This window comes from Triticum aestivum, chromosome 5A (genome assembly GCF_018294505.1).
Source record: "Triticum aestivum cultivar Chinese Spring chromosome 5A, IWGSC CS RefSeq v2.1, whole genome shotgun sequence".
Lineage (NCBI taxonomy): Eukaryota > Viridiplantae > Streptophyta > Magnoliopsida > Poales > Poaceae > Triticum > Triticum aestivum.
In genome coordinates, this window is record NC_057806.1 from 333,809,150 (window position 1) to 333,816,067 (window position 6,918).

Here is a 6,918-nt window from a genome sequence, read left to right on the forward strand (position 1 = left end):
TAATGGCCTAGAAGTTAGAGATGTCTATGATGGGAGAGTTGAAGTTCTTTCTTGGGTTCAAAGTCAAACAAAGAAGAGAAGGAACCTTCATCAACCAGCCAAATATACCCAAGACATGCTCAAGAGATTCAAGCTAGATGATGCCTATGCCTACAAAATGCAAGCTTGACATTGATCCCAATGGTAAAGAGATGGATCAAAAGGTATATCGCTCCATGTTTGGATCCTTGCTTTACCTTTGTGCATCTAGACCGGATATTATGTTGAGTATGGGGATGTGTGCAAGGTTCCAAGCCGCACCTAAGGAAAGTCACTTTGCGGCAGACAAGCGAATCTTTTGATATTTGGCTCATACCCCAAACTTTGTCCTATGGTACCCTGAAGGAGCAAGCTTTGATCACATGGGCTATTCGGACTCGGATTGGGCGTGAGATGTGGTGGATAGGAAGTCAACTTCCGGAGGGTGCCAATTCCTTGGACGCTCTTTGGTAAGTTGGTCTTTAAAGAAGCAAAATTGTGTGTCTCTCTCTCCACCCAGGCCGAGTATGTTGCCACCGCAAGTTATTGTGCACAATTGCTATGGATGAGGCAAACTTTAAAGGATTACAGTGTCACTTGTGACAAAGTGCCTCTTCTATGTGATAATGAAAGTGCAATCAAGATTTCCCGCAACCAGGTACTTCATAGAAAGATGAAGCACGTTGAGATTCATCATCATTTCGTCCGGGAGCATATCAAGCATGGGGATATTGATATTGTCTATGTCAACACTCAAGAGCAACTAGCGGGCATTTTCATGAAGCCCTTGGATGAAGCAAGATTTTGCGAGTTAAGGAATGAGCTAGATATCATTGATTCGAGCAATGTGGCTTGAAGCTAGGCACACCCCACCACATTCACCATAGTATCTTGTTCTAGATGTAGGCATGGACATAGGAGGAGTGTTGCTCTCTCAATGCGCTCTCCCTCCCCCCATTATGCATAAATTGATCAAGTCTTTCACATTAGCCATTTTTATCATACTTGTGCTTCGAAGATGAGTTTGGCCATGGACCCAAGGTTAAAATCTTCGCGGTGACATACCAATTGACTCAAACATAGGTAACTTAGGTTACCGCCCTCTCTTTGAGAGGTGTGTTTCCTTTAGGTTTGAGGTGTGCTTTCCTTGCCTTGGCTTTCGGTTGTTGGATGACTCCAAGTGTGCTCTTTTTTCTTTGACTTTTGACCTTGGAGTATTCCTTCCAATTTGATGTGTTTTATTGTCTCCAACCTAAGCCTTCCCTTGCCTCAACCTCTCGTACATTTGCATAGGTCCATTCTCTCTCTTTGTTCTTGTGCAGTTTTCTAGTTGTAGGCGGTACTACCGCTGGTAGGCACGGTACTACCTCTCTGGCAGTACTACCGCGCAAGCCGGTGGTACTACCGCTGAGTGCAGTACGTTGACCCCCTATCAACGCACTGAGGCAGAACTATTGCTCGTGGCCACGGAACTACCGCTTAGGCGGTACTACCGTTGGGCCCCGCAGTACTACCTCTTCGAGGACTTGCGTGGGGGTTAAGTGTTGGGCACTGGGAGTTCCAACTCCCCCATACCCATTCACTTCTCCTCTACCCAAGTTCTCTCTCTCAGGCGACCCAAAAATGCTTCCCAGGCCGGCTTCGGCTCTCCGAATTTGTATCGTCTTCTCCATTTCCGTCCGGTGGGATCGATCCACACGGTCTCCTCTTGCCATGGATACTAGTATTGCCCTCGTTTTCCTTTTCTACGGTTCTATTTTTGAATCTTGGTTCTAGGGCAATGCATGTGGTATTCGTAGATTTTTGGCTAAATCTAGGCATGAGTAGGATACAAGATAACTGCTAGATAGGACTATAGCAGTCTTGGCCAAGTTTTTGCAAATCCACGTCACCGATACTACGTGATCCACTCCGCAGAAATTTTCCCGTTGGTTGGGTGGTACTACCGCTTGTACACGAATGGTACTACCGCTTGTAGCGGTACTACCACTCGTGTTCAGTGGTACTACCGCTTGTCCTTCGGCGGTACTACCGCTGTGATCTGGATTTTCAAAAATGTCGCACTTTCTTTTATTCTCATTTTATATCCGCTGGCTTATGCAATGGCTTTACACCTGATTTTCCCTCGGTCTATGTTGTTGGGTTCCAGGTGATGGTAGCTCTCATCCTCATCAGGTTCGCCGCAACAATCTAGATTGTCAGGGTGGTTCCAACCGCTTTCGTACCACTGATGGCACTCCTGCTAGTTCCAGTGGTCCTCACAGGCGGAATGTCAAGACAACACAAGCAAGCCCAAGGAGAAGGAGAAGTACACTCCTCCTAATGAGATGTCTGCAAAGGAGTTTGAGGAGTTCCGCATTCGCAACCCGTATCGTCGCCCTCAGGATGCAGCTTTTGTTGGGCGCCCCTTCTGGAACAAGGAGCAGTATTTGATCTATCTGGCCATTCTGAAGGCCAAGAAGAACTTGTTTGTCAATGTCAAGTCCATTGATGTCACTCACATGGAGAAGGATCCGGCGTACTTTGGTGAGGCACTGCTCTGTGTCAGCAATGGGGGCTCATCCGCTTCATCACCTACAAGGACTATGATCCCGAGATAGTGGCTCAATTCTATGCCACGGTTCATTTTCATGCCAATGTGGAGATATCAATGTCATGGATGACCGGTGGGCGATGATTCAGGGTTGATTGGAAGGACTTCATGGATTGCTTGGGTGTTGTTGGTGAGGGCAAAGAAAATACAGTTGCTCTTCGACCCCACAATGAAGGTCCTCCCACTCACAAGTCCAAGATTATCCGGTACTCCAGGACTGTGAAGACATTGAAGGGGGCTAATTGCACGGAGCTCATACCTTTTCTGGACATCATGCATCGTATCTTCCGTAACACTCTTTTCCCTCGCATTGGGAACTTGAATATGGTGCACTCTTATCTGGTGGATCTTCTGTTGGTGTGCATCAAGGAGCAGGGCAAGAATTCTGTTTTGGGCATTTCCCACATCATGTGGCGTGATCTTAGGTCTGTCGTTCTTGATCGAAAGGTGCCCATCTATGGCCCTTATCTTTTCAAGTTGATTGAGGTGAACTGGGCTGCTGAGAATCCAGGAGAGGCACTTCCTACTGAGCACATGGCATCTCATCCAGTTCTGAATTTGTGCCAGAAGGATAATTGGGGGACAGTTCTTGCTGGTCCTGGAGAGGAGATTGCTCCCACTAACTCTGATGAGGAGGAGGAGCCTGATTACGAGTGTGTTCCCTCTTCAGAGAAGGTGCCATCTTGGGCATCTAAACTTAAGTTGAAGATGAAGAAGCTTTTCTGCATGGAAGCTCGGGGATAGTACCGTGCACATGTGGCTGAAAACGTTGTTTGCACTCGTCACAAGACTATGATGAGAGCCCTTGGTAAGGAGATCAACAGTGGCTCTGAGGATCGGGTCACTGATGAGGAGGACTGGATTTCACAGCATTGGAAGTGATCAGATTCTGAGACAGAGCATCAGCTTGTAGCTGCAGAGTCTACGGGGCATGTGGAGTCTAAGAGGCACGAGGAGTTCGAGGAGCAGGAGGACTCGGATGGGCATGAGGTGTACTAATGAGCTGGCACTTCACCATCAGCTTGGTCATGTCTAGTACTCTTTGCCCTTTTGGTGTCTCGGTGTCGAAGGGGGGGAGAGTTTAGGGATTTGCCGATCACGGGTGTGTTTTGTTTGTTGTTGATTTCGTTCTCTCGTGAACTCTTTATTGCCATTTGGTTTGCTTTCCGTTCGATTGTGGAACTTATCATATGGTGTGAGACATATGCTACCTTATCCTATCGTATCTTTATGTCTACATCTTATATTGTGAGATGTTATCTATGTTGTGCCCTATGTTTATGCTCACATGCTAATCACTTGCATCCATGCTTTATCCTCTCATATTATTGATGCAAGTATTGCCAGTCTATAAAATATAGGGGGGTGTTGATCCTAGTGTGTGGGCTTTGCATTCCAAAGGCATACCCATTTAGTGCACACATCTAGGAGGAGCCCGTCTATATTTTGTAGATGTTGGGTTTGCAGGTTTTTGAAGGAAATATGCCCTAGAGGCAATAATAAAGTTGTTATTTATATTTACTTATATCATGGTAAATGTTTATTATTCATGCTAGAATTGTATTAACCAGAAACTTAGTACATGTATGAATACATAGACAAAATAGAGTGTCCCTAGTATGCCTCTACTTGACTAGCTTGTTAATCAAAGATGGTTAAGTTTCCTGACCATAGACATGTGTTGTCATTTAATGAACGGAGTCATATCATTAGAGAATGATGTGATGGACAAGACCCATCCATTAGCTTAGCATTATGATCGTTTAGTTTTATTGCTATTGCTTTCTTCGTGACTTATACATATTCCTCTGACTATGAGATTGTGCAACTCCCGAATACCGGAGGAACACCTTGTGTGCTATGAAACATCACAACATAACTGGGTGATTATAAAGATGCTCTACAGGTGTCTCTAAAGGTGATTTTTGAGTTGGCATAGATCAAGATTAGGATTTGTCACTCCGTGTATCGGAGAGGTATCTCTGGGCCCTCTCGGTAATGCACATCACTATAAGCCTTGCAAGCAATGTGACTAATGAGTCAGTTGCGGGATGATGCATTACGGAACGAGTAAAGAGACTTGTCGTCAACAAGGTTAAACTAGGTATGATGATACCGACGATCGAATCTCGGGCAAGTAACATACCGATGGCAAAGGGAATGACGTATGTTGTTATGTGGTTTGACCGATAAAGATCTTCATAGAATATGTAGGAACCAATATGGGCATCCAGGTTCCACTATTGGTTATTGACCCGAGATGTGTCTTGGTCATGTCTACATAGTTCTCGAACCCGTAGGGTCCGCACGCTTAAAGTTCGATGAAGATTTGTATTACGAGTTATGTGTTTTGGTGACCGAAGTTTGTTCGGAGTCCCAGATGAGATCACATACATGACAAGGAGTCTCGAAATGGTTGAGAGGTAAAGATTGATATATTGGAAGGTTATATACGGACACTGGAATGGTTCCTATAAGGTTCGGGGATTTTTCAGAGTATCGGGAGGCTACCGGAACCCCCCCCCCCGGGAAAGTTAATGGGCCTAATGGGCCATAGTAGAGGAGAGGAGGCAGGCCACGGGAGGTGGCGTGCGCCCCCCCCCTTGCCCAATCCAAATTGGACAAGGGGAGGGGGGGCGCCCCCCCTCTTTTCTCCTCCTTCTCCCACCTTTCCCCTTTCCCCCTCTCCGTTGGAAGGAAAGGGGGGCGAATCCTACTTGGAACGAAGTCCTAGTAGGACTCCCCCCTCTTGGCGCGCCCCCCTTGGGCCGGCCTCCTCCTCCCCCCTCCTTTATATATGTGGGCTGGGGGCACCCCCAAAGACACAACAGTTGTTTCTTAGCCGTGTGCGGTGGCCCCCTCCACAGTTTACTCCTCCGGTCATATTGTCGTAGTGCTTAGGCGAAGCCCTGCGCGGATCACATCACCATCACCGTCACCATGCCGTCGTGCTGTCGGAACTCTACCTCGACCCTCTACTGGATCAAGAGCTCGAGGGACATCATCGAGTTGAACGTGTGCTGAACACGGAGGTGTCGTACGTTCGGTACTTGGATCGGTTGGATTGTGAAGACGTTCGACTACATCAATCGCTTTAACCTAACGCTTCCGCTTTCGGTCTACGATGGTATGTGGACACACTCTCCCCGTGTCGTTGCTATGCATCTCCTAGATAGATCTTGTGTGATCGTAGGAAATTTTTTGAAATTGCATGCTACGTTCCCCAACAGTTTTCTTATCTCTCTTTTGTGCAAATCCCGTATTGTCATCAATCCATCAAAAAGCAAGAGATTGGTAGGGAATATTTCTCCCTTAGTGGTTTTGATGATTGATGACAATGCTTTTGCGGACTAATCGTATGCACTGAGCATTTCAGATACATCTACCTTATGGCACAAGGCGATTTCGACCCCTCTGGAGATTTATAAAGACGGTGTTTTCTTGTGTTTCTTTTTTGTGGACTTGAGTCGTAAGAACACCATACTATTAAGAGGGGGTACACTTCAGAAAGATTTGGGTGGAATCTTCACGTATACTTTCCTTGCAACCTATTTCCTTTCCCAGCAATTGAGCTTGTTCATCCTTATGTTTGAACCTTGGCAAAATAGGCTAAATGGCAGTACCGCTTCACACAACGGTAGTACCACTCCCGTGGTACCGCCGTTGTGTAGTACGGCCCCTACTTCTGCTTATTTTGTGGGTTCTATAAATGAGTGCTAGTAGAGCAGCAGTTCGGCATGGTAAAACCTCTTTGGCGGTACTATGGGGATAAATGCCTCTCTAATACCACCGATTTACGAGGCTTCTATGAGCTAAGCAGAAGTACCGCCGCTCTCCACGGTAGTACCGCTTAAGCGGAACTACCGCTGGAGAGTACCGCGGGGAGTGCCATTTATTTTCCTCGTTCTGTTGCGGTCTGTTCCACGAGCGGCAGTAGGGTGGCAGTTCCCAATGGTAGTACCTCCTAGGGCGGCACTACCGCCCTACCCTGCTCTACTACCACGGGTATCGGCTCCTATTCATCTCCACGCGGTAGTACCATTGGAGGGTGCGATAGTACCGCTCAGGCGACACTACCGTTCCCCTGATCTGCTCGAAATGAACTAGGTAGTCGGCGCTTCCGTGCCAGCAGAAGTATCGCTCATCCGAGCGGTACTACCGCTTATGCGCATGCTATGGGAGCATAACGATTGGATCCTTCTTCTCACTATAAAAGGGAGTCTTCTTTCTCCTAGTTGACCACCTCTTCCTCCCCAAGCTCCATTGTTGCTCACAAGCTCATACTTGCACGATCTCTCTCCCTAGCC